The sequence below is a fragment of the Chinchilla lanigera genome, unplaced genomic scaffold (genome assembly GCF_000276665.1).
Source record: "Chinchilla lanigera isolate Chin_1 unplaced genomic scaffold, ChiLan1.0 scaffold00129, whole genome shotgun sequence".
Taxonomy (NCBI): domain Eukaryota; kingdom Metazoa; phylum Chordata; class Mammalia; order Rodentia; family Chinchillidae; genus Chinchilla; species Chinchilla lanigera.
This window is the reverse complement of record NW_004955530.1, coordinates 1,888,259-1,915,849: the sequence shown is the minus strand read 5'-3', so window position 1 is coordinate 1,915,849 and position 27,591 is coordinate 1,888,259. Positions and strand designations below refer to the sequence as shown.

Sequence of the window (27,591 nt, the reverse complement as noted above, 5' to 3'; positions counted from 1 at the left end):
AAGCCTGGGCTGTCCTTGCTACAGGTCTCCACCAGATGCATCCTGGTTTCCACTGGTCTCAGGGCCCTGCTAGCTTTCTAGACTGAGTGTAGACAGAATTCCTTTCCTTTTAATTTAGTGGATCAATTTGGGAGTTTCATGAAGGGAGATTGGTAAAGCCATTCAGCAATTATAATGAACAGAGAATATAATTATAATGAACAGAGCAAAATGAACAGAGAATACAGAAATAGGGCTTGGGGGGTAAACAGGCACAGCTTCTTGCTCATGACCTCCAGCGTGTCACTGTCTGTGCCATGATTTCCATGTTAGAGACTCGGTTTCCTGAAAAGGCCTTAGAGCAGCCCTACCTACCTTTCTAACCTCAGCTTCTATCTGCTGACTCTTTCTGCTCCAACTTCATAACCCTTTCCAGTTGTGTTTCTCCTGCCACAGGGACTTTGCACATGTGGTATCCTCTCTCTCTGTTAGTCATGACTCCTTCTTCACTAATTAACCACTACATTTAATCTGTGACCTTCTGAGGAGGTAAAAATCCCTCCTTTTACTATCAGAAACTTTGACTTGATGTCACTTAGCCATTGTTATCCGTGGAATTATCTGCCTAACGTATGTCTGTGTGTCTATCCCACTAGAACAAGAGTCAGTAGCCTACAGCTAACTTTGAGCCAGATGTGGTGTATTTCTGCCCTCTGCCAGTCTTGTCCTTTGGCTTTGGCTCCTGGATGACACCTGTTCCCTGTCTAGGGGCAGGACCCCTTCTGTGGTCTCTTAGCAGGGCGCTCTGCACCCTCCCTGTTGCCATCTGTGCTGCTCGGCCTGTTAGAAGCTCATTCTGAGTGTGCTTTGCTGCGGCCTTCAGGAGATCCCTCTGGTGTCCTTAGGCACAGTTCACCGCAATCATGTAATGACACCACCGTGTCTTATCCCACATCGCCTCCTGCAGGAGCAGCAGCCACTGTCCCTGCGTTCCACAGAAGTGAGGCTGGAGGAGAATCTTGATGGACCACAGAAGCCGAGGCAGTTTCTTGGGGAGAGGACTAGGCAGGGGAGAGCTAGGGACGAAGCCTAGACCCTGCTGTGCCTGCCTCCGGTACAGACCCAGAGGAAGGTTTGGTCAGACTAGCTCAGCAGATAGACAAGCCAAGCACAGCCTGCCATGGTACGTGTGACTGCAGGAAGAACAGTCTTTTCTCCCTCTAGGCTAGGTACTAGAGACTGAACCTAGGGCCTCAGGCATGCAAAGCAAGTGCCCTACCACTGAGCTATAGCTCCAGCCTTTTTTTTGTTTTGAGAAAGCATCTTGCTAAATTGCCCAGGCTGGCCTTGAACGGGCCCTTCCTGCCTCAGGTATGTAGCTGGGATTACCAGCACTATACTTGGCTAAAAGTGATTTTTCCACATATATATGGAAAAAGTATATCTATAGATGGAAAAAGATATAAAAATATATATATATCTATTTTTGTAGAGCTGAGAGTCAAACCCAGGACCTTATACATTGTAGGCAAGTTCTCTACCACTGAGCTACAACACTTACAGCCCATTTTTAACTCCTTTTAAATGATCAAAGAAATAAATGAGAATTTTTTAACAGTAAAAGTGATAGTAAATTCAAGCTGGGTGTGGTGGCTCACACTTGTAATCTCTGCATGCTGAGAGGCTGAGGCAGGAGGACCTAGAGTTTGAGCCCAGCTTGGACAATGTAGCAAGGCCTCGTCTCACAGTAAAGGGCTGGGGATGTAGTTCAGTGTGAAGGCCTTGGGTACAATACCAAGTACCTCTGCCAAATTTTAGCAAATTCAGATTTCAGTATCCATAAATAAGATTTTATCAGAACACAGCCAAGTTTATTCATTTATGTCTGTAGCTGCTTTTGTGTTGAAACGGTAGAGTCCAGTAGTTGGCAAAGAGGCTCTGTGGGCTGTAAAACCTAAGATATTTACTATCTGGCCCTTCAGAGAAAAAGTTTGGTGACATGGTTGGCCTGAGCTGTGACAGGGCTTCCTCTGAGCCCACAGAACACCCGTGTTCAGTGCTGCATGGCCCTGTGCCTGCAAACCCCGCGGCTTCCACCCAAGGGTGTGGCAGGGACTGAGGAGCCATTCCTCAGAGCAGGTGGGGCCTCCAGGAGAACACAGCACAGCCCTTCAGACCCTGGGGGGTGACCAGGAGGCAAGTGCTTGCTGTGCCCCAGGGGCCATGAGAAAGCGTCTTCATTCTCGCAGTAGCAGTTCCCAGCTTTTAAAATGCAGGTAAAGTAGGAGGCCCTGGGTTTGATCCCCAGTACTGCAAATGAATGAGTAAAAAAGTAGGTAAGTAAATAAATAAGTAAATATTAAAGTGCAAATCATTCTGTCTGAGAAGCTTCATCATTGCGAGGAATGTGTCAGTTACCGCACAGCATCTTGAACACAGTAGCTGCTCAGTGAATATCGAGTGGGCACTTCCTGTGGAGGGATACAGTCCCCTTTGACAAGCTGGCCGCAGAAATCAGCAGCCCAGTGCACGGTGTGGAACGGAGCACAGCGACGGACACTAGAGATGAAATTCTGTCCTTTCCTGATGCTGTGTGACCCTGAGCCTCACTTGCCCCTTTCTTATGTAATATTAAGGGGCCCTTCCTGCTCCAGAATTAGGAAACATTGATTTTGCAGGAGCTCTACCCCTGAACCACGTCCCAGCCTGGAAGCCTACTTCAGTTATGGGACCCCGTGCCTCTCTCCTAGGTGACACTTGCATGGCTTCTCTCTCACTCTGTGCCTGCAAGCACATTCAGGAAATCTTCCTTCAGCAAGCAATTTTTTTCTTTTAGTTTTATTTTAAGATAGAGTCTTACTGTGTAGTTCAGGCTGGCCTTGAACTCATGATCCTCCTGTATTGCCTCCCAAGTCCTGGGAAGACAGGCATGGTCTCTCACACCTGGCTTTCAAGAAGGCTTTTGAGGGGCTGAGGATTTAGCTCAGCAGCACAGCGTCTGCCTGGCAAGCTCAAGGTCATGAGTTCAATTCCCGGTACGGGGGCGGGGGGGGGGAGGAAAGGAAGCCTTTTGTGCGTACAGTATATTCATTCATTCAGTGTCTTCAGTTATGTTTTTGAGGGTATCATTTCATGCTGCATAAAGTCTTTTCTAAAGCCGCTGCTCTCTTCTCACCTCTGCCTGTCCCCAACGTGTGTACCAGAGTCTGGAGAAACCAATTTTCCTACAAAGATGGATCTCCCTCCAGAATAAGACTCACCCCACTGCTAAGTGAATATCATTTCCTCCCTCCCTACTGAGCCAGACAAAAGTGTGCCCACCTCGATGAGCACAGTGTCTCTATGTGTTAGATGAGGTGATGTACCTGCTGGCTTTGGCAGGTAGGCTCTTTCTTTGTGATTTGGGGATGCAGGGGGGGTCAGGGTAGTGGGAGAGATGGAGAGGCTTGGGCTGGAGCCCAGGCCAGGCTGGTTTAGCCTGGTGGTCACCCAGAGGGGTTTAGTTACTAGCAACAGTTCCTCCACATACATCCTTCAGGCTCTAGAAAAATACTCCTATGTCATAGATAACCCTCCTTGGATTACTGTCACCTCTCTAGCCCAGGTCTGACTCCTGCGAGGCCTCTGGTTTGGAACAAGGGCTAGCACTGTGGTGCTGCAGGTGGGTGTCTCGAGGGTGGGCAGCGTGGGGCCTGCGGGGTACAGGACTCCTCCCACCCCTCCGCTTCCTTCAGGATTCAGGTTCTCCTTCTCATCTTTCCTCAGGTGGAGAGCTGGCCTGGGTGTTTTTTTCTTTTTTCTTTTTTTTTTTTTTTTGGTACTGGGAATCGAACTTGACCTTGCTCTTGCCAGGCAGGTGCTATGCCACTGAGCTATATCCCCGGCTTGGCAGCATGTTTCTTAGCAAGATTCTCGATGCTGAGGCCTGGGCTTTGTAATTCTGTTACTTATCTATCTAGACTTATCTGATATATTGTTATCTGTTTTCATTTTTTAACCTCAGAAATTCTTTTTTAAGCTCCATGGCTCCATGGATTTTGCTGTGGGTGAAGATGTTTCTCCCAACCATTGGAAAGCAAGTGGTTGTGATAGGGTTAAATTGTGTCCTAGACCTTTGTTGAGGAGGCTCTTGTCCTCCACAACTGCCCCTATCCATATCAATCTCCATTTTTTTCTTTAACTGAGACCTTTCTCATAGCTTTCCTTCCCCAGCAAAGATAAATCAAAGAGCAGCAACACCTGCCATTGTTATGTGGGATCATCCTGGGCTCCAAATAAAACAAAACAAAATGAGAAGATGTTTAGAAAACAGGGGTTCAAGCCCTAGTTTCTGTTAGTCCTTTGTGTGTCTTCTGAAAGACTGTTTCTTTGTTTAAATGTTTTGGTTTTATGACTTAATGTTTTCCCCAAATATAAAAATTGTTTGTGTTCGTCTGTAAGATGCAGAAGGCACCAAAAACAGAAGGAAATGTAAACAAAAACCATGCCTAGGCCCACTGTTAACATCTTGATGTGTTTCTCTGGAGAGCTTTGTTTTCTCTGAAATATGCTTACATAGTTACCAGACGTGATGCAATTGTACACAGGGCTTGAAGCCTGCCTTCCTACCTACCTTTGTTTCATGAGCATTTCCTAGACATTAAAAGTTCTTCAAAAGCACCGTCTGTATTAATGGCTACAAAATACTTATTTAATTATTTGCAGCTTCTTCCACGCTTAGCTTGGGCTATGTACAATTTTTCACCCTATAAATTATGTTCCATACTTTATTACTATTATTTTATTTTATGCATATCTGAAAATTCTCTTAGAAGAAATTTTTGGAGGTAAGACTACTGGTAAAATCCAGTCATGGAAGCTCACTTTAGTCTTCACCGTTAAACCAGCACAGTATGTTTTATGCTGGATCATATAAGAAAGAGCTCAGTAACTAAAATAACAGAAGGACTTGGTAGTTTTTGCCTGGTGTGTACCTGGAGGGCAGTATACCATCATGCTCTTGCACTGTCATTATGGGTTGGGATAGTCTGAAGAGGCGATGATGTCACAATAGTGTTCATTGGGTGATTGGTGTGTGCTAGGCCCTGCTCTCTGTGTGGTATTTGCTCCTTCATATTGTGACTAGCACCTTTTTACAGATGTGGAAACTGAGGCCACCTCCACTCGAACATAGGCACACAGCCCCGACAAGTCTGTCCCTGCCTGGAACGCCAGTGAGTCAGAGCCCTGGCCTGCTCAGATGGAGCGTGTGTCACTCGGGGCTGCTTGATCGGGAGGGAGAGGGTGCCGCCTTGGCCCCTGGTGAGGTCCTGCCTTCTCTCTGCAGTGAGGGCACCAGTTCTATGTCTGGAAGGGAAGAGAGATGGGCAGCAGCCTGTTCTCAGGAAGCTCCTTCCCCATGGAGGTGACAGTCGTGAAAAAGCATCCTGCTTTGATGGCTTGGAGTTCGTTGTTCATTTTCGACAACTTTTAGAGCATCAGGCTGCCTAGTTAGAGGTGACGCGTCCTTTCCATTTCTCACAAATTTGGTTTCAGGATGTTCTTGGCTCATCTGTTGGTGCAGTGCTTGATGCGAGTCTAAAGTGGGTGTTCTAGAGATGCTGGCCGTGGTGAGTTGTGGGCTGGTCACTCGTTATCTGGGCTGCTGTCCACTGCAGCGTCCCTTGGTTGCACACAGCGTTCAGCTTGGGTGGGCAGCGGCTGCTCACTGTGCGCAGTGTGCACCTGGGTGTGCAGGGCTGATTAAAGACCGGGGTCCTATGCCCTACTTCCTCTGCTTACTCTAAACAGCGCTGGTGTTCAGAGGCCTACACGGAGGGTGCCGGTCCCACAGATGACTTGGTGAGGCCCGGCCCAGCCCCTGCAGTGAACAGTGGCACCACAGCACAGCAGCCTCATGGTCAGCCCCCAGGTTCCTCTTGGGAAAACCCCGCCAGGCTCTGGATGTGCTCACTGACTTGGTGGTGACTGAAAGCCTCGCACTTGGGCAGTGCCTTCAGTGACCGTGGGTAGAAGTGGACCGCAGTCTTTCTGGGCCCTGACAGCGTGGAGCGCTTCTGCTGTAGGGAGGGGTCTCTGCATGATTTGCTACAGGCGTCCTCCGCCCAGCCTGGGGCCCCAAACTCGGGGAGGTTATCCACGGAACTTGTTGAAGCAAGGCAAACCCTGTGGTGTGGAGTGAATGGGATGGGAAAAAGTGGAAGTAAAGGTACTTTCTTCTTTTGTTTTGAGATGGTCTAATAATGATGATGATTAACATTTATGAAGTGTTTACTATGAGCCAGGTCCTGTTTCCAAACACTTTACATGCATTCTTTCCTTTAATTCTTATAACAGTCTTGTGAGGTACAGTAGTTTTTTTGTTTTTAAAGAACATATTGAGGGGGCTGGGGATTTAGCTCAGTGGCACAGCACCTGCCTAGCAAGTGCAAGGTCATGAGTTCAATTCCCAGTACCAGAAATACACTAAACAAAACAAAACAACAACAACAACAAATAAAGAACATATTGATTAGCTGGACATGGTGCTACATGCCTGTGATCCTAGCCTTGAGGAAGCTGAAGCAGGGGGATTGCCATGATTTTGAGGCCAGCCTGGGCTACACAGTGAGTTCAAGGCCAGCCTGGACTATACCCTGTCTCAGAAACTAAAGAAACAAGAACATTGATTATAAAGATGAACAGGTTTATTGTGACTTTTTCAATCCTGTCTAACATACTTTGATCATATCAGAACCCTGTTACTATCTCTTACCCTCCTCTTTTCTCTCTCATGGTCAGCTTCTTGACTAACACTCTGCCTTCTACTCTCATGATGGCCCCCTCCTTCAACCCCAGATTCCACACGTGAGAGAAAGCACGCAACATGTGTTTTGCTGAGTCCAGTTTATTTGGCCTGACATGTTTGTCTCCAGTTCCATCGATTTTCCTGTAAAGGAACTTGATTTCATTCTTCATTTTACAGCTGAATAATACTCCATTGTGTATATATACCATATTTGCTTTGTCCATCCATCCATTGACAGACTTCTAAGCCCCAAATTATGCTATTGTAAATTGTGCCATGGCAAACATGGGTGTATGCAGGCATCCCTGTAATATCTGACTTTGATTCCTTTAGGTGTATACCAAGAAGCAATATAGGGGGGGTCATGTAGTCATTTTGTTTTTAGGTTTTTGAGGAACCTTCATACTGATTGCCAAGAAACAGTGGAGGTAACTTTTTAGTATTTCCATTTTACAGATAAGGAAATTAAGTAATTTTCTTCTGGTCTAACGTAGTAGGATTCAAACCCAGTCTTGACTGTAGGGCCATTCAAACCGAATATTTAAGAACCTAATTTCCTATGAGAGATATATCTACATAACATCCTAAAGAACTGTTAACATGTAGTTTACACCCTATCTTACATATATGTATTAACAGAAGATGTTATTTATATTATTGTCATATATATAATACCTATATCTACTTTTCTATAGATTAATCAGCAACATCTGGTAGTGAGGCTAGCTTGAGCAATCCATATCTATCTAATTTATTTATTTATGGAAGTGCTGGGGATCAAACTCCAGGCCTTGTATATTCTAGCCACTTTATCATTGAGCTATATCCCCAGCTCAGCAAAACATACAAAAGAATGAATATATCATAAGAGATAAGATTTGGACCTTACATGTCCCCAGGAGCTCAGGTGTTGAAGGCGTTACCTTTGCCTGTGGCATTGTTCTGGATGGTGGAGTCTCCCTTCTTAGTAGCAGGAACTTAGGTAATTGGGGGTCACTGAAGGGATATTGGTACCCTGGCCCCATCCCCTCTTCCTGCTTCTCTCTGCTGGTGCACTGTGGCCACACAGCTTTGTTCCACCACATACTTCCTGCCTATATGTTCTGCCCCATCTCAGGCCCAAAAGCAACTGAGCCAGCCAACCATACACAAAAACCTCTGGAACCATGAGCCAAAATAAATCGTTCCTCCTCTAAGTTGATTTTCTTGAGTATTTTGTCACAGGGATGGAAAGCTGTTAACACAGCATGTGCACAGTTTTACAGTTTCCACACACTGAATTGAGAACACAATCCTGCATGTGCTCCCAGAACAAGGCCTAGATCCTCACCACCCGAGAGCCCTTGTCCAGCCTCTTGCTCCCTGGGGGTGGTCTCTGTCCTGACTTCTGAGCCAGGGATTACTGAGCAAAGGGAAATGTTTCAACATGGCAAAATTACCAAAGTTCATCAAGAAGCAGTACCTTCCCCAAACGCCTGTGAGGGCTCTAGTTGACTTTACAGCTAAAAGGTGGAAGAGTAGGGAGCCAGTTTCCTATGAGCAGATAAACCTCAGAAAATCAAAATAAAGATGAATCACTGAGTTGGGGCTCCAGGAGGTCACAGTTCAGTTGGTCCTGTGCCTGCACTGAGACCCAGAAGCTGTTTCTGTGACCGTGGGAGGATCATGGCCGGGGGTTAGCATGCACCTATCCAAGCCTATTTGTATGCAAAACAATGAACAATTTAAAGGGCAATCTGTGAAATTTTATATATGAATAAAAATATTCAAAATCTCTTCTAGTAGTCAAGCGTTAGGCATTTGGCAGCCATATTTAGAAGCCTCTGAGTTCCGTTTCTAAGATTTCTTACAGGAAATTGGGGAGTGGCAGCCATATTGTTAAAAGATACTTCTGCCTGCTTGTTACCTGACTGGACCAAGCATAGGCATCTGACACAGGCCAGGCCAGTTCTATCCTCCCTTCTAGGAACTGGTCGCTGGGATGAAAGGAAGCTGGTTAGAGCTGATCTCTTAAAGGGCAAAGGAACATGAGAGTGGTGGTGTTGTACCACAGGCAAAGAAAAGCACAAGGCTGGAGGGAGAAGAAGAGAACAGATGAGCTGAGAAATAGGTGAGTGTCATGAAGTAGAGACCAGAGAAGTTGGTGGAGGAAAAAGAGAATGCCAGAGCCACAAGGCTACTAGGCTCCTGCTGGTTTTCTGATGTAGTTCCTGTTAACCCATTGTGAGACCCAGCTATGCCTCTTCTTCTTGGATTCCATTAGCTTATACTCTAACCCTTACCACCATTTTGATAAAAGTAGCTTGAAAGGCTTTGTGTTCAGCTTTTTGTTGCTTGGACCAAAATACCTGACATACACAACCTAAAAGCAGAGAGGTATAATTCAGCTGACAGTTTCAGAGAATTCAGGCCATGGTTGGCTGGCTCCAAGGCAGGAACATCATGGCAGGGCTCAGCAGAGGAATGTTGCTCACCTCACTGTGGCTGGGAAACAGGGCAGGGAAGCAGTGCCGCAGGGGTCAGATACAGTGCTCAGGACCATGCATCCAGATATACCCAGAAGTGTGCTTTACTAATCCTCTGGGTGGCTCGCAGGCCACTCAAGTTGACAGTCTAATTTAACTGTCACAGGTTTCTCTTGTTACATCTAAAATAGCTGTGTAATAAATCACCCCAAAAGTGAGTGGCTTGAAACAAGAACACTTATTTTCTTATGGATCTGCAGTCTGAGCAAAGCTTAGCATAGACAACTTGTTTCTACTCAGACTTTGTTTTAGTAAAGATGGCTTGGAGGTGGGGGTGCAGAGGACTCAATTTTATCAATTTTCACACATGCCTGGCTCTTGGACTGGGAAGAATCAAGTAGTCAGGGGCTGGGGCTCCCGAATGGGGCATAGCACCTGTAGGGCTGCACAGAATCCTTTTGATTTCCATGTGCTTTTCTTCATGAAAAACATCAGGGCTCCCGAGGCATAGGGCCCAAAGAGACCGGCCAGAGGCCATATGGCCTTTAGATCCCAGCTTCATCCTATCCAGTAACAAAGACCCACCAGGTTTGAGGGGACCTCTCTGTGAAGAAATACCAGCATCACATTGTAACAAGAGCATGTGAGAATGGATATTAGGTGGCCTTATTTAGAAAATATTAATTGCTCATACTTATAAACAAAAGAACCTTGATTAATATGTGAATTAGTCCCTAAAAATAAAAAGTACTGGAGTTCTCAGAAAACTTTACATGCTATGTTAGAAAATAGGTTCATGGGTATAATAAAAATTCTCTTTTTTTCCTGCTCTGAGTTGATGAATAGCAAACTTATTCATAGGAAGTCTCCCAGGTACTACTCAAGAAGCTGCATTTTTGTTTGTTTGGTTTTTGAGTACACTCACTGTGTACTCTAGGCTGGCCTTGAATTCTCTATGTAACCCAAGTCAGTTTTGGACTAGCAATAATCTTCCTGCCTTGACCTCCCAACTGCTGGGATCACAGATGCTTACCACTATGTCTAGCTAGGAAGCAGCATTTTAAGGATGACTGGTCTCCTGGGTTCTGGAACTATTTTATGTTTTATTTTATTGTATAATTTGATGTGGATCAAGTTCAGATCACTTCTTGGAGAAAAAGTTTCTGAATGTCTCATTTTCAAATGTTATTTGGAAGCATTCCCTTCTTGCTAGGTAAATAAGATTCTCCTTCCGACGGGACCCTTCTCATTCTCAGTAAATAATCCACACTTTCAGTTTGTAGTTGTAAAGTAGGCACTGGGGAATGATGTATTAACTGCTTCAGTCCTCCAAGTATGTAAAATGTTATTGCTTCACATCTCGTAATAGAGGCATGAAGCCTTTGTCTTGATGTGTGTGGCAGGTGACGGCTAGGAGAGGAAGGGTAGCAGACAAGGATAAGGACAGGAAGTTGACTTAACTGTTTGGCAAGGCTTAAAAGAAAAGATTTTAGCCTTATAAATCCTAAATCCTGAAAGATATTGAAGCTCTGGAACAAGACTGTTGCTAAGCCAGTGTTCTGAGCGTGGTAACTGCTGGGAGGATGAACTTCTTGTTGATGCTGACTGAAAGTAGGCACATTCTGTACTTGATGATAGTATTGCCAGTACTGCAGTAATATGCATGTTAACTTAGTGCTTGCCTAATACAATATGCACATTGTGATTACACAGAGAAAACTTCTAACTGCGGTTTAAAAAATAAGTAATAAAAGGTTATTCAAGTTTAGGCTAACATCTTTAATTTGTATGTTGAGTTTGTTATCTCAAGTATGGTGAATGATGGTCTCATCAGTGGCTAGATTTTCAAATTCTACCTGTAATAACAAGTGATAAATATTATTATTAGTAATAAACGTGTGAATATAGGAACAGCATAAATAGTAGGCATACTATGGATCCTGTACAGCTGGTGATGTTTTGGTATATTTTCAATAATTGATTTTCAAAGAGAAAAAAGCCCTGATTTGTAGTGTTTACTAAGTTCTATGGTATAAATATCTTCATGGTGGCTGATTTCAAGCTATTGATGTGGTGTCACAGAGTGCAGAGCAGGGAGCAGATATGCACAATTGGCTCTGAGAGCTGTGTGAGCCCATCCTGCACACCACGGTTTACAGTTTATGGAAAGCAAGCTGATACCTGGATAAACCTTATTGTGATGCTAGAGGGAACAATTTGTGTTGTCAAGGCGGGTGGCAGAGGCATTAAAGCCTGAGAATGTCCATTTACTCCAGAGTTCTTGCCGGCCAGTGGCCTCGGAGCTAAGACGGGAACAGCAAGGGTTGGCAAGCAACTATAGCCTTTCCTCCCATGCTCTGCAACCAGCGAGAGCATCTGTTCCCAAAGAGGCAGACACGGGAGCCTGTGTCCATGCAGTTTCACAGGATTTGCATGGGTGTTACCATGCTTCAGTTAGTTGTTGTACCTTAGTTCATTTTTTGCTGCTGTAATGAAAAACCTGAGGCTTTATTAAGAGGTTTATTTGGCTCCCTCAGTCTCAGCAATGCACACTGTAGATCCTGCCACCTCTGAAAAGCCCCACCTATGACCGCATAAGGCTTTCGGGGGACATCTAGACACAAACTATAACATTTGGTGATCAGTAAATGCCTCTACCCTAAAGTCTTGTGGGGTTCTTGGCCTTTATTATGGTTTGAATCTTAAATGTCCCCATATATTAAAGGCTTAGTGTCCAGTCTGTGCCACTGGAAGTGGTAACATTTTAGTGGGAAGAAGTCAGGTCCCTGGTGGACAGGCCGTTGGCAGGGTCATTGAGATTCTGGCACTTCCTCTGTTTGCTTCCTGGCTGCTATGAAGAGCAGCATTGCTCACCATGGACTCCCATCTATGGTGTTTTGCTTTACCACGGGCCCAAAGCTGCAGAGTCCATCAACCATAGACTGAAATCCCTCAAACCATGAGCCAAAGTGAACGTTTGTTAAGTTGGTTTTCTCAGGTACTATGTCACAGCCACAGACAGCTGACCAACACAGCCTCTTTATTTCTTCCTTTTCCCTTACTGCATACTCTGTAAGAAATATAAGAGAAAGAGAAAATGAGGGAAAGGATGGGGAGAAGGGGGAGGGAGGATGGAAAAAGGAAGGAAGCAGGAAGAGTGGAAAAATAGAACACATAAAGGAATTTACTCTTTTGACTACAAAATCTGCCCATTAAAACCAATAACAAACCAACAGTATTAACAAGTACTAGAAAGCAAACTATTGACAAAAAACTACTAGGAAAGACTTTCATTGTGTTAACCAGGGTTTTTTTTCTTTGTAATCAGCAGTGATAAGAAAACTAAACCAGATTAAGTACAGTCGCCTTGGAGGCACAAAGGCAAACAGAGAAGGAGTGATTGAAGAGCCCTTCAGAAAGCTGGGTCCGTTTACATCAGCAGGGCCTGATTACTCACATCCCAGAGCACTCAAGGACCTGGAAAATGTAATTGCAAGACGCCAGCCTTTGTTTTAGAAAATGAAGATTGGGCAGGAGAGGGTCCTGATATGCAAAGTCGGCAGCCAGAGTACCTATCTTTTAAAACAGGGAAAGGACAACTGTAGTAATTATAGTCTTCAGTTTATCTTGGGTGCCTGGGAGGATAGAAGAATAAATCATCAAACAATCAATTTGCAACCACCTAGAAGAATACAAGGTACTGAGTAGTAATCAACATGATTTTTTGAAGTGGGAATTATGCCAGGCAAACTTAATTTTATCTCTGAACCTGGTAGTAGAGGGAAAGCTGTACCTACGCTGGACTTCAGTCAAGTAGGGGCCTGTGTGTGTGTGTGTGTGTGTGTGTGGGCCTGTGTGTGTGTGTGTGTGTGTGTTTTAAATTCCATCCCCTGGCATTATTTCGACATTGATTCTCTAAGAGGATGCTACTTAGTTTTTGTTTTTGTGTTTTGCTACTGGACATTAAACTTACGGCCTTTGTACAGAGCTACACTCCCAGTCCTTTTTTTACTTATTTTGAGACAGGATCTCACTAAGTCACTAAATTATGTAGGCTGGGCTTGAATGTGTGATCTTCCTGCTTCAGTCTCCCAGAGTGCTGGGATAGAAGAGGGTGATACCAAATCTGGCTGAGGATGCTTCTTAGAACAACAGTTGGGTAGGCATGAATTTTACTCAAAGCAGTAAAAATGAAGAGTCTGCTGCCAGTTAATAATAATTGTTAGTTTGTTTTGGTGGTGGTGGTATTGGAGAGTGAACCCAGGACCTTCACACTGATCTACATCCCCAGGCTTTTATTTATTTTTTTAATTTTGAAGCAAGTACTATATTACTAAGTTACCCAGGTTGGGCTTGAATTTATAATCCTTCTGCCTGAATAACTTAGTTAATTTATGTGGACAGAGACTATGACTATACTGAAGATGCTGAGGTGGAAATATTATTCTCTATCACTGCTGGAAAATATAGGGGAAAATGAGAGATAATGAAAACTTATCTAAGAGCCCCAACAGCTGAGTACCCAGAAATGGAGATCAGGCACAAAGATAATAAGGGAAATTATTAGAGAAATTGCATCAGGAAATTTCCTAGGAAAGGACACACATCTTTACACTAAGAGAGCCCCATAATTGCCAACTATGATAAATAGGGAAAATAACCCACTTGGACACAATTTGTCAAGTTTTAGAACTCTAAAAGTAAACATAAGTTTCTAAGAGCTTCCAGAGAGAAAAATTAGGCCACCTATGGAGGAATGCAAATTGAACAGCCAAGTTCTTATTAGTATTTCTGCCTGCTATGAGGTAATAGTAGTCCCTTCAGTTCGGGGAGAAATAGAACTTGAAACATATTTATATAAAGGCACTCCTCATTTAACGACCAAGCTACATTCCCACAACTAAATCCTTAAATGAGTTGCTCACTAAATGAGGAATTGGCTATAGTGTGTTCATTACAATATTTGACCAAAGGAATGGTCAAAGGAAACTCCGACTTCATGACTTTGCTTTTATTTGCATAACTCTTACATGCAGGACTGTAATGTATAACAGAAAATAAAGCTACAGTGCTGTACTGTATGGAAAGTCAGTGGAAATCACGGTACTGTACTGTAGAAGAGGCCTCCATAGTGCCACACTGCCGCTCACATTCCTGCATCCCAAGTCCAAGCAGAGGACCGAAAGTCTGAACAGTGCACTTTGATAGTAAACCAGGACAGTCACTAAACAGGCAGGTAGTTACTCAAGGAATATTTGTATCTAACTAACTGCCAGCCAACCCAGACTGTGAAGTCTAGGCATCTCCCACAGACCAGGACATGGCAGATACACTTCCCAGGACCCTTACTTAAGTTTATGTGTTCCAGCAGAAGGAAGAAAGTGTCCAAGGAGGAGGCAGGGAGGAGTTCCCTAATCCAGGACAGAAGAGAAGAGTATCATGCAGAGTGGGGCAGATGAGTCTTTCGAAAAAAGAAAGACTCAGACAAAAGAGAACTATGTGGAGTTCATGTATCATTAAGATAACAGCTACAAACACTGTTTTAGTGTAAGAAAAGTACCGATCTAATAAAAAAAGAAAAAAGAAAATCTGTGGGTCAGGGAGGCAGCTCAATGTTAGAGCACTTGCCTAACATGGGCAAAGGCCTTGGCTGCATCCTCTGCATAACAAACAACAAAATTAAAAGCTAACTGAGAATGTTATGGTCCTGTTTTGAAAAATAATACAAGGTTGTGTGGTCTTCAACCATTTGGGGATGATGCGCATGTGATGCTAAACATTTTCATTTGAAGAGATGTGACTGCCCTGGAGCAAAGTAAAGTGCAGTTTAACAGCTTACCTCAACTGCCAGGGCACAATCTTACTAGTATATCTTTTTTCTACAGGGCCTCATTATGTCATCCAGGATAACCTTGAACTCACTGTGTAGTCCAGGCTGGCCTTGGACTCCTGATCCTCCTGCCTCAGCCTCTTGAGTGCTGGGGATTTCATTGTATCACATGCCTGGCTATCACACAAGGTAAGTGCTCGAGTTAGGGTGTTTTGTTTTGTCTCCTAACTAACCAGGCTATATATTAGATCTCCAGAACTTATTCATTCTGTAATTGAATGTTTGTTCCCTTTGGCCAAATCTCTTCCAGTCAACCTGAGGACAAAGTAAAGATAACCTTGGAAAAAAAGCTTCCCAAATAAAAAGATCTTCCAAAGGGGGAAAGGCAAACATTAATTGTAAGAATATAAAAATATAGCTGAAAAAAGATGGGAAATTGAGGAGAAAGTAGGATGGCATTACTGATTCCTGAACTTCTTTAATTAGAGGTTAAGAGACTCTCTCAAGCTTAGAAATGAGGAATTGAGGTGTGACTTGTGTTTACAGTTACACAGTAACCATGACAAAACTTAAAAACAATGATGTCACTGCCCAGCACTGGGAGGAATTGGGAGGGAGAGGAAGATGAGTAACATAAATCATCTAAATTCTTACCTTTCATATTTAGAGGCCACTGCATAACCAGGAAAACAGAATGAAGAATTTTCCAGATACCTCGTATATTCAACACATGCTTAATTCATGAGCAGTTGTTCGTAGGCATTCCCGTATGGCTGGCTTTGTGTCCTTTTAGGACACAGGTATGGAGACAATCTTTGTACCTTAGGGAAACTTTATGGGGCTGATGATCTTACAGCTGCCGAGTTTTCTCCGTTCCATTTTCTATGCACGGTTATAAGAATATATTTGCAAACTTAGAGTCATACCTGCTTTAATGCTCTTTTAAATTTTCTCTGAATTATCTCTAATATTTTACAGAGTACTCTCCAAAATTAATAGCATGGTGCATGGCCATGTGGTCTCTTTATAGTGTTTTATTACATCTAACCTCTGTTCCAAAAGAATATATTCTCAGAGTTCGATTTTTGCTCCCACTGAATGAAAGCTTGGATGACCTTGTTACAGGATGAAAGGTATTTTAAAATTATAACTCTAAAAATTAAAACCACAACATAAAACTCACTGGAATCACTTCTAGATGTGATTTAAGTAACAGAACAATTCACAAGCTACTGTTAAATGAAGGCCGATACAAATACAGCCCTGCTGGAACCTGTAAGTAGGCTCCAAAAACTCCATACCCTGTCATGTGTAGAGCAGGCTTAGTGTAGGTTAATGAAAGGACCAAAGCATCCTGCCTCCCCAGGGGCTGTATCATCGCAAGCCCAGCTAAAGGGGCTTAGCGTACACCCACACAAGTTGCTACCCATGCTGCCTGCTAGCTTTGTGTTTAGGCAGTTCTTAAAGGAGTTAGCTGTTTAAACATTTACATAAAACTAGTCCTTCTTTAATAGGCTAATTACAATATTTCACTAATTTATCTAAAGTAGGAGCACATTTTTAAAAAACAGTACTCACCAGGCATGGTGGCACCTGCCTATAATCTCAGCACTCTAGGAGGCTGAGGCAGGAGGATTGCTGGGAGTTTGAGGCCAGCCAGGGCTACATAGTGAGTTTAAGGTCAGCCTGAACTTCTCAAAAAATCTATTAATCAGTCAGCCCGAGGATATAGTTTAGTGTGAAGGCCCTGAGTTCAATCTCCAGTACTGTAAATGCAGATGGATGGATGGATGGATGGATAGTCTTTTTTTTTAAGATAGGGAGCCTGTTTACAACCAGAACTAAAAGGAGAAATGTTTAAACAAAAGGTTCCTAGGAGATGGGACTAGGGATGGAGAAGAATCTGCCATTTCCTCTATGAGCCATTTAATTTTTTTCCCTTTTGAAGTTCTAGGGGGTTAAATTCTAAGCAAGCACTGTCCACTGCGCTGCATTTCTAGCCCTTGTAAAATTTTATTTTATCTTATTTTATTTTATAGTTCTGGAGTCTATACTCAGAGCCTGGTAAACACTAGGCAAGCATTCCTCATTGAGCCATGCCCGCAGCCCATTTTACTTTTTTATTTTGTAACTAAGTCTTGCTAACTTGCTCAGGCTAGCCATGGACTTGGGAATCTTCCCAAGTCAGCCTCCTCAGAATCATTTAATTGGTGGTTAAGTACATTTATTACTGTAATACAATAAGTATTATTTATTGTATCATAAATACTATGTCTTTTAATGTTTCTCAAGGTCTGGTCCATGTAATACTTACTAAAATGAAGATTCCAAGGTTCTAAAACACAACTCTCCCGAGTTTGGACCCCTTCACTGGGGAGCAGGAATTTGCACTGGAAGCACTGGCTTAGGCATGGATCTTACTAAAGGCTAGTTTGTATGTTCTCTTTGTACATTGACTTAATTACTTTTTTGTCAGTGAAACACAATACCTGACATGAACAACTGTAAGGAGCAAAGGTTTGTTTAGCTCACAGTTTGTAAAGTTTTCAGTCCATAGTTGGCTGGCTCTATGGCAGGGCAGCATGGCAGAGGGACGTTGAAGAGGAAAAACAGTCCATGGCAGGGTAGGAAGGAAGCAGAGAGCAAGGATCAGGAAGAGCAGGGAAGAGAGAGAACCTTCCAGGCCATGCCCCAGGCACCCACCTCCTCCAACCAGGATTTACCTCCCAGTATCGCATTTAACTATAATCAGCAGACAAATCCAGTAATGAGTATCACACCCTCATGATCCGGTCATCTCCCAGAGCTCCACCTATGAGGACAGGAGGCTTTGTGGGGGGACACATCTAGTTTGTAAACCCTAATATACATACGTCAGGATTGAATTTCTTGTACAACTATCGTTGTATTTATTTATTGCCTTTTGTGTTATTTGCCATATCCTAGCATACCTCCCTACAATTTCTTTACAGTAATATAGAGAATAAAAAAATTTAAGAGAGTATTTGTTCTTGACGAGCTAAGAAGCTAAGTATATGCTGCTTCCTCCCTGTATGGTCCTGTCTAAGGGAACAACAATTCTTTTAAGATTATTTAAACTATGCCACCTCTTGAACATATAACAGCTAAGAAAATTTGTTAAATTTTAAAATTCCTCACAGTGACTGGCTTCTTCATTGTGTAGGGAGAAATGTCTTGAGAATGTTTTTGCATCTTGTTCTGATGGCAATCATTTTTCTCATTCTGTGACTGCAGGAATATTGATCTCAGCATTACTCTATTAATGAAATATGATGGCAATAAGCAGAGACACGCACCTCTACCCCCCTGGGAGCTTAATCTTCTGCTACAACATTTGCATTTGTAAGTCAGCACCTGTGTAATCTATAGCCTAACTATTTGTTATTCTCCTTTAATTACATATTGGTAGTGGTCCATTTGCAGGCTAAGAGCAACCAACTGAAGAATCAAAGGGATTATTAAAATATTGACTTTAAATTAAAAGACCAAAAAGGAAATAAGACTGAATTTGTTCCTACCCATTGCAGTGTGATGGTTCAGGAGCAATCATTCCCTTTAATCTCAAGAAAGGTTTTAAGAATTGTGCAAGAAACCCCTATATCTGCTTTGCATGCATTATTTATATTGTGCACTCTTTCTTTCTTTCTTTCTTTCTTTCTTTCTTTCTTTCTTTCTTTCTTTCTTTCTTTCTTTCTCTTTCTTTCTTTCTTTCTTTCTCTAGACATCTGTAAAATCCATAGTCTAGATTTAAGCTCATATTTTCTCAATCGTCAGTGATAGCCCAACAATTAATTATAAACTAATGTCCCCCACTTCTAGATCTAACTCAGGATAAATCATTCTATTGGGTCATTGTATGTCCTTTGTTTCCTTTCATCTGTAAAAGGTTCTCAGCCTTTCTTGGTTTTCTTAATTTGACATTTTTAAATGTCACTGGTCTGCATTTTTTTGAAGAGCGATACTGATTTTCTTTCTTTTAGAGACCCTTCATCCTGGGCGTGTGTTCCTGGGGCAGAGACACCACTGAAGTGATGTGCCCATGTCAGTGTACCAACCCATAGGCATATGGTGGCTCACTATAGTGACAGAGGATTTAATCACTTGGCTAAGGTGCTTTCTCTACTACAAAGTTAGGGCTTTTCTCTTTATAAATTTTATGTAATTTATGGGGATATAGTTTGAGAAAATATCCTGTTTCTAAATTTTTTCTGACTTCTTTAGCAGCCATTGATGATGTTTTACCTCCATCATTCCTTCTATATCAGTTGATACAGTATTTTACTGTAAGAAGAGTTTTCCCTTCTCTACCTATGTACCTACTTAAATATGAAGAATATTTATTTAGGTACTTGTGGATTCTCATGTTGTTCAAGGATTTATATCTATTACTGTTATTTTAATTCTGATCCTCAAATTTTCCCCCATTTAGCCAGTGGGTGGCCCCTTCACCTGGCTTCTTTGTCTCTTTGACATGTTCCTATGACATGACGCTTCAAAGTGCCACTTTTGTGTAGCAACCGGCTCCTCTCTGTTCCATCCCTGGAATTAGTCTTTCCTCCAGTGAGGCCCAGGTACACTTAGTTGAGAAAACTAAATGATTTTGTCCTTTCTTTCCCCTTCACCTTTCAGTAATGCATCTGGTGAGCCCTTAAAATAATCATCATTTTCCATATCTCTTGTTAGAACATTCTGGAGTAGGTTGGCTTTATCCTTTATCCAAACTGCTTGGGATCAGAAATGTTCAGACTTCAAATTTTCTTTTTCAGATTTTGGAAAATTTCCATATACATAATGAGATCTCTTGGGGATATGACCTGAGTCTAAACATGAAATTGATTTATGCTTCCTGCACACTGTATACACGTAGCCTGAATATAATTTCATACAATATTTGTAGTGTGCCTGGCTTTTTATTTTTTTATTCCATGCTGGTGATCTAGTGTGCCTGTGTTTTGAAGGCAATGTGCCATATGAAGTCAGATGTGGAATTTTTCACTTGTAGCATCATTTGAGCACCATGTTAGCTTTTTGTCACTGTGACAAAATACCTGAGGAAAAAAACTTCAGGAGGAAATATTTATTTTTGCTGACAGCTTCAGCGTGGTTAGTCCATGGTGTGCAGGCTCCATGGTTTTAGGCCAGTCTTGAGACAAAATCATCATGGTGGAGGGGTGTGGCAGGAAACCTGCTTACCTCCTGGCAGCCAGGATTGGAGGACAGGGACCAGATGTCTCAAGGTCATGCTCCCATGATCCATTCCTTCACCCAGGCCCCATCTTCTGTTCCTCTATAAGCCATCAAATTGTGATGTCATTGATGGACTCCTCAAGCCCTCCAGATTCAATCCCTTACCAAAATCCCACCAGGCTTTATCATATGAGTTCTGTGGAGCATTCAAATCCAAACTACAGCAGGTGCTGAAAAAGTTTCATATTACAGATTATTTTGAATTTCTGAGTTTTCAGTTTAAGGATGCCCAAACTACATATTCACTTACCTTAAAACTGTTTTGGGAGCTGAGCATGGTTGCACACTCCTATAATTGTGGCTCTTTGGAGGCTGAGGCAAATTGGTGACCACTCTGGGCTACCTAGTGAGTTCAAGCTCAGTGTGAACTGCATAGTGAGACTCAGTCTCAGAAAACCTATAAAGAAAAAAAAAAAACTGTTTGGAATGATTGTATTACCTTGCTTAGATTGTATTACCTCTGCTTTTCAAAAGACCATGCCAGCCCAGGTGTGGTAGCGCACACCTGTAATCCCAGCATTCAGGAAGGTGAGGCAGGAGGACTGCAGTGGGTTTGAGACCAGCCTGAGCTACATCACGAGTACAAGGCCAACTTGAGCAACATAGCGAGATCCTGTCTCAAAAAAGAAACAAAAACCAAAAGACCATGCCAGTTAGAAACCAACGCTCAAAAAGAACAAAAATATCATGTACTGTAATATAAAGGAGACTCAGATCCTGGAGTCACGCCCTGGGCTGTCTGTGGGTCCCAGCAGTTGACATAAATAGGCACTAAAGCCATGAGTGTCAGGCAACAGGGAGGGACTGGCACAGGTACAGATGCGCCTGGCCTGGAAGCTGCAAATCCACTTTACAGTTGGCATTCACTCCGGCAAAACAATAAAGTTAGACATTTAGCAGACCAAGCGACATTTGTTTATAATCCTTATGCACAGAGGGCCTCCTGTTCATGACATCTTTGGTTTTTCTTTCTAAAATATTTGTATTAGTTACAATGCATAATGATTACATTTGTTGTAGGGAATTGGTGCATGTATATAACACACCTCAATCCTTTTCCCCCTTCCCCTCCAGCCCCGCTTTTTGCCAGCATCAGATTCATTTATTTACCTTATAAATCCCTATAAAGTTAATTATCATGCATACAGATTAGTAGCCAGACTAATGGGCCAAAATCATATAAAACACATAAGACAGTTGTACTAAATAAATCAAGGTACACTTCTAGATATAGTGTCCATGCTGGATTACAATAACTTCTTTCCTCTCTTTTTTGCTGTTAGTATCTGTCTTTTAGTTTGTACTTTATTTATGTATTTAAGCTTGTGTGTCTGAGTTACTTCACTTAACAGTACAATCTGAAGGTGCTGCTTTTGTTGTCTTCCATTCAGCTGCCATTGTCCTACAAATGACTCAGGTTTGTCCTCCTTTTTTTTTTTTTTTTTTTTTGGTTTTTCTCCGGTACCAGGAACCGAACTCACGACCTTGCGCTTGCCAGGCAGGCGCTTTGCCGCTGAGCTAAATCCCCAGCCCCAGGTTTGTCCTCCTTTATGACAGAGTAGTACTCCATTGTGTATTAATACCACATTTTCCTTATTCATTCACCTGCTGGTGGACATATAGGCTGTTTCCAAGATTTAGGTATTGTGAGTTGTGCTGTTAAAAGCATGGGTATGCATATATCACTGTAATATGATGACTTTAACTCCTCTGGGAGATAGAAGGGGAATATCTGGGTCAAATGAAATTTCTAGTTTTAGTTTTTTTTTTTTAAGTTATGAGAAGGATTTATTAGAGGTAGATACAGGATGCAATCAGGAGCAGAGTGCAGGTGCTCAGAGAAATGAGGCATACCTTCCGCTTTAGTTTTTTGAGGAATCTCCATACCTATTTCCACAGTGGTTGTACCAGTTTACACTCCCACCAGCAGTAGAGAGGGTTCCTTTATCCCTGCAGCCTCACCAGCATTTGTTACTGGTTGACTTATTTGTAATGGCCATTTTTTCTGGAGTGAGATAAACTCTCAGTGCTGTTTTAATTTGCATTTCTTGAATGCCCAGTGATGTTGCTGTTCATGACCTTTATTTTTTGAGTAAAGCTAAACTAGAGATTTTCACCCTTGTGAGAAGCCACCAAGCCAGGGAGCTCTGGGACATGAACCCTCCCACTGACAGCCTCCCAGCTCCTGCTAAGCAGGGCTCCTCACTGTTCCTTGCTTGATGTGCTGGCAGTGTGGAGGAGTCTGTATGGAGGAGGGAAGGGGTGAATTCTGTATGTATTTGGGGCTGGGGATAGAAACCAGGGCCTTGCACATGGTGGGCAAGTGCTCTGCCTTTGAGCTGTATGCCTAGTCTTGGGACCCATGGGTTTTAAAACAGTTTTGAAAGCCACTGATGTGGCCCAGTCCTCTCCTTGCAGGGAAACAGACTGATGCCACCCAAGCGTGGCCAGTCCTAACAGCATGATGAGGGGCAGAGCCGAGCCTGGAGCCCTGGTCTTTTTACAGGTCTGTGCTTGTCCTGCATGAAATTGTTCCATGTAGCTTGGGGACCACCAGACAAGTGGTCCTGATGTCAGGCCACAAGAACAGCCCCTTCTACAAGTGTGAGAGTGGTTGCTTCTGTTATGATTTGTGTCTGGATGTCCCCCCAAAGCCTCGTGCAGTCATGGGGTGGCTTCTAGAGTTTATGATTGATTCACTGTCCAATGTTGGGATTATGGGTGTGAGTTCTGCACCGCCCTGGGGCAATAGTTTGCTTACAGTATAAGGGAGGGAAAGAGGCTGCTTGCTGCTCCCGGTTTTTTTTGCTCTTGCTGCTTTTGCTGTCTTCCATTCAGCTGCCGTGAACTGTCTCCCTGTGCCATGTGCCACGCTGCCCTGGAGCCAGCCACGTATAGACTGAAATCTGCACAAACTGTGAGCTAAATAAACCTTTCCTTCCTTGATTTTGGGTGTCAGGTGCTTTGTCCCAGCAACGAGAGAAAAGTAACCAAGATATCTTCTATGCCCCGAAGACAAGTGTTCATCTTGACTTGAGAACTTTGTAAACTGAACAGTACTGAGAGGTAGAAAAATGTGGTGATTGGACACTTCAGTTACTGACTGGCATGTTCAAACAATATTTTCACCCATGAGAAGATGTTGTGATTTCTAATATATACACTGGTGAAGTTTTCCAATATAGTTCTTTTCTGTGTATGCACATGGTACTGTGGTAAAGTGAACTGAACTGGGTGGGGAGGGAGCTCTACCAGTGAGCTGCATGTCTAGGCCCTTTTATTTATTTTAGTTTTATAGAGTTTTGCTAAGTTGCCCAGGCCAGCCTCAAACTTGTGATCCTCCTGCCTCAGGAGGAGGCTGGAATTATAGGAGTGAAACACTGCCTTGCTTCAAATATAATTTTTAAACCTATCAGAGGTTTCTTTTTTGAATTGAAGGAATATTTCCTTTTCAGTTCTTCCAAAATTATTCCTTTACCATGATGAGGCATTCATTTCTTCAGTTAAAATTTATATATTTGGCTGAGCATGGAAGGACTTGCAGTAATAAACAGGGATGGGGTATAGCACAGCTGTAGAGCATGTGCCTAGCATGAACAAGGCCCTGTGTCAACCCTCAATACCACAAAGAAGACATTTATGCATTTTAAAGAAAATGGTAAGATCTATAAATTACTTAGGCATCATAAATCATTTCAATTACACTTGCTTTATTAAGTGTTGTATTCTAAAACCTCTAGTTTTATCATAGTGTAACAGTTAACAGCTGGCCAAAATGTGCTTAAGTAACTCAGTTTTAAACTTTTGGCCTTTATCTACACATAATTTAAAAGGAGAGCAGTTACTTCAGTACTCTTGCCAGACCTGTCAAAATTCTTGCCTTTCTTAGTCTTTCAAATGAAAACGAACTTTATCTTAAATTGTCCACTTCATTTTTGGTCTGTGTAGTAAAGGCAGAAATAATATTTCAAATTTTTAAGAGGAAAAGTATTTTGAAAATAAGTGTGAAATATTAACTACTTCTAATTACTTTGAACATCTTGAGGTTGATCAAAAGAAGAGTGGGAGGCCAGGAAGTATTCATAGTCCTTCAGACTAGGTTCAGAATAGTGCTCCTTTAAGATCCAGGACCAAATGTGGGTCTATTTACATTTAGCGCCCTTTTGATAAATCCTAGGTTGTTCTTTTTAAAAAATTTAAAATTTTCAGCTGACACATGCTAATTATGCTTGTTTAGGGGCATACTGTGACATTCAGTACATGCGTAATGACCAGACCAGAGGGATTGGTACACCTATCATCTCAAATGTGCATCATTTTTTTCTTTTAAATCATAAATCCTCCTTAATAGCTGTTTGAGACGGCAGTAAATTGTTGTCAGCCATATCTACCTGACTGCGTCATAGACCATTAGAAGTTTTCCCCTTGTTCTGTGGCACCCCATACCCACTAACCATTCTCTCTCTATGCCCTCCTCCTCAGCACTCTCCCAGCCTCTGGTAACCCTTACTCTACTCTTTATTTCTAGCAGAGCCACTTTTTACAAGTGAGATTATACAGTATTTTTCTTTCTATGCCTGAAATATTTTCTTTAACACAAGGTCCCCCAATTCTATTCATGTTGCTACAAATGCAGGAATTTCATTGTTTTCAGGGCTGAATAATATTCCATTTGTGTCACATTTTCTTTTTTCATGCATCCATGTACACACTTTTGGGTTCTATTCTTTGTCTATTGTGAATAGCGTTGCAGTAAACATGCAAATGTAGGTCTCTTTCATATACTGATTCTAGTTCCTTCAGGTAAACATTCAGTAGTTGAATACTTCATATGGTAGTTCTAGTTTTATTCTTTTGAGGAGTCTGCATACTGTTTTCCATAATGGCTATACTCATTTACATTCCTACTGCAATATAGGAGAGATCCCCTTTCTGTGCATCCTTGCCAGAATTTGTTATTATCATCGTTGACTTGTTTTAAGCCTGTGTCATCCAGGCTAGCCTTGAACTCACAGTTCTCCTGCACAGGCTCTGGGTGTTGAGATTATGGGAGTTTGTTAGGATTGTAGGCTGCACAGCCAATCTGCCTTCTCACTCTGATCTGCATCATGCTTCTGATCTGCATTTACCTGATGATTAGTGATGTCAAGCTTTTTTTTAAAAAAAAATACTCTATGCTTTTAGAAAGAGGTCATACTGGTCATTTGCCCCCCCCCCTTTTTTTTTTTTTGGTGGTACTGGGAATTGAATTCAGGACCTTGTACTTACCAGGCAGGTACTTATGCCACTGAGCTATATTCCTGGCCCAATTTGCCCATTTTTAATTGGACTATTCGGGGGACTTTGGGTACTGAACTCTTTGAGGTCCTTATATATTTTGGTTATTAACCGCTTATAAAATGAGAGTTTGCAAACATTTTCTCCCATTCTCTAGGTTGTCTCTTTGCTCTGTTGATTATTTCCTTTACTATGCAGAAGGTTTTTAAAGTTTTACATAATCCATTTGTCAGTTTTGCTTTTTATTATTTGAGTTTTGAGGGTCATGTCTAAAAATCTAGGTTATTCTTGAAGGAAGCATTATTTTAACTTTTTGTAAAATTTTTAATGGTTTAGACTTTACCATTCCTTTTATTTTTTATTGCTATTATTTCCCATTTCCCATTTTAATTCATATGGTATTTTTTTTTCTGATACCAGGAATCAAACTCAGGACCTTGCGCTTGCCAGGCAGGTGCTTGTGCCACTGAGCTGTATCCCCAGCACCCCTTTTCCCATTTTGAGAAAGAAAAGTTTTTACTTTGACGAATTACTAGATATAATGAAGGAAATGCAAAAATCACATCTTATTACAGAACCTGAAGCAGATTGTATTCCATCACTATCTTCTGTTGAATAAATTGTGGTCAATATATACACACCTTTCCTATTCTGATTTCATAGCTTGTTGATACTTACGTTCTAATTCTTGTTTGATATTTTCTCTGTGAACTAGTTTATTATTAGATATGTTGGTTTAGAAAGCCAATTTTTATTGGACACGTAAATTTTCCCCATTTTATTAATATTCGTTTTGTTAATTCATTTTATTAATATTTCCCTATTTTATTAATATTCATCATCCTAGGATTCTGTATAATTTCCTCCTTCACCAAGAAATGGTTATTAAATGATGACAGGTCTCAAGGAGGTAACCCAGTTGTTATCTTTCACTTTCGTACCTTAAAATTGTCTTTACCTTCTAACCATAAGAAGAAGGTCTTAGGGAATAGACTTGGTATATAGCAACCCTGCTTCACTGGACTATTGGGAAAACTAAATAAAATAATAGATACTGAAATAATAGATACTCTATATTATTATAATAGATACTGCAAAAGCTTTTTAATAAGCGATCCCCATTGTTGATTCTTTGTGATAGTTCCTGTGTGACTGGAGTTTTATTTATGAAGTCTTTGCCTACACCAATGTCTTCAAGAGTTTTAGCTATTCTTTTAGAGCAGATTTGATGTTTCTGTTGTAATATTTAGATCTTTGATGTATTTCAAATTTAGTTTAGTGCATAGTAAAAGATACAGGTCCAATTTTAATCTTTGGCATGTGTAGAACCAGCTTTTCCACCACCATTTATTAAAAAGGCTATCTTTCTTCCAATGAATGTGTTTGGCACCTTTGTTGAATATAAGGTGGTTGAGTATGTCTGAAGTTGTTTTTGCACTTTATAATCTGTTCCACTGATCCTTGGGTCCTTTTTCTTCTCATTAATACTACACTGTTTTTAACACAGTAGCTTTATAGTATAATTTCAAGTCAGGGGTTGTGATGCCCCCTGCCTTGCCTTTGTTGCCCAGAATTGCCTTTGCTATTCCAGGTATCTTCTGGTTCCAAATGAAATTTACGATTGTTTTCTCTAATTTGTGAGATATGCTGTTTGAATTTTAATCAGAATTGCATGAAATCTGTATAACAGTTTTGGAAGTTTGGTCATTTTCACTATATGGATTCTTCCTGCCCAAGAGCAGGAGATGTCTTTTCATTTTCTGATATCTTCTTCAATCTCCTTTTTCAGAGTACTATAGTTGTGAATGTAGAAGTCTTTTACATCCTTTGTTAGATTGATTCCCAAGTATTTCATTTTTTTGGATGCCACTGTGACAGGTATTGTTTCCCTAATTTCTCTCTTAGTGAGTTTTTTATTCCTGTACAGAAAAGCTATTGATTTTTGGGTGTTGACTTTGTATCCAGCTACACTACTGAATTTGCTT

General features: G+C 41.8%; 1 long non-coding RNA gene across 1 annotated transcript in view; it reads left to right on the top strand.

Annotated features, from left to right (window-relative positions):
• The first annotated feature begins 5,006 nt into the window (after positions 1 to 5,006).
• Positions 5,007 to 27,591, top strand: part of LOC102008027 — a 98,058-nt gene continuing 75,473 nt past the window's right edge. The window contains exons 1-3 of the long non-coding RNA XR_001232002.1: positions 5,007 to 5,192; positions 15,117 to 15,250; positions 18,317 to 18,424. This is a non-coding gene — a long non-coding RNA (uncharacterized LOC102008027). The remainder of the gene's footprint in view (positions 5,193 to 15,116; positions 15,251 to 18,316; positions 18,425 to 27,591) is intronic.